The sequence below is a fragment of the Myotis brandtii genome, unplaced genomic scaffold, assembly GCF_000412655.1.
Source record: "Myotis brandtii unplaced genomic scaffold, ASM41265v1 scaffold656, whole genome shotgun sequence".
Lineage (NCBI taxonomy): Eukaryota > Metazoa > Chordata > Mammalia > Chiroptera > Vespertilionidae > Myotis > Myotis brandtii.
The window spans coordinates 973,742-974,910 of record NW_005370548.1 but is presented as its reverse complement, the minus strand read 5'-3'; positions in this window follow the sequence as shown (position 1 = coordinate 974,910).

The following is a 1,169-nucleotide window of genomic DNA, read 5'->3' as shown; positions in this document are numbered from 1 at the left end:
GGCGCCCGGCCCGGGGGGGGGGGGGGGTGGGGGTGGGGGCAGCTCCTGCATCATAGCGATTGGTCGAGCCATAGAACGGTCGTAAGGGTCGCTTAGGCTTTTATATAGAGAGTTTTGTTGTTGTTAATCTTCATCCGAGGATATTTTCCATTGATTTTTAGAGAGTGGGAGGGGAGAGAGAGAGAGAGAGATTGATGTGAGAGAGACAGATAGAATCGATTGGTTGCCTCCCACAGGTGCCCCGACAAGAGCTGGGGATGGAGCCTGCAATCGAGGTACGTGTCCTTGACGGGAATCGAACCCAGGACCCTTCAGTCCATGAACCGACACTTTATCCACTGAGCCACATTGGCCTGGGCTAAATTTCATTTTTTAATGCACCTGCTGAGTGAAAGCTTTGGTTCTGCCCTGGGTGTCTACGTCTGGAGCGTTGTTCTGCTTCAAATGAGGAACACACCACAGTGGCGGCATCTTGTCATGTCTACTCACCACAGACACACCCAGAAAACAGAGCGGCGGCAGACAGAACAGACGCCGTGCGGCGGGCTCGCCTGCGTGTGACGGGCCGCAGCCCTCGCAGTGAGGGTCCGGGCCTTTCGCTGTGCAGAGCGGGGTCTCCCCAGCACTGGCTGGTGAGGGGAGCGAGACCTCCTCTCACAGGTCCTCCCTGCTGCCTCTCCGTGCCCCGCCCGCCTCTGCGGACTGACTGCTTCTTCCCTTTTGGTGTTTTTTTGTTTTTGTTTTTATTGATTTCAGAGCAGAAGGGAGAGGGAGAGAGAGAGAGAAACATCAATGATGAGAGAGAGTCACTGATCGGCTGCCTCCTGCACGCCCCCCACTGGGGCTCAAGCCGGCAACCCAGGCCTGTGCCCTGCCCGGGAATCAAAGCGTGACCTCCTGGTTCATAGGTCAACGCTCAGCCACTGAGCCACGCCGGCCGGGCTGGATTATTTTGAGCTGAAGGCAATCAAGACCCAGCCGACTCAAGAAAACCTTTCCTCTCTCCCTCCACTGCCTGAAAGAATTTAGAGAGAGGGGGCCTGGCCCCGAGAGAGAGCTGTTCCCAGGGGTAACTTTTTGTAGGAGAGACTAGTGTGTGTGTGTCTGTGTGTGTGTCTGTGTGTGTGTGTGTCTGTGTGTGTGTCTGTGTGTGTGTCTGTGTGTGTGTG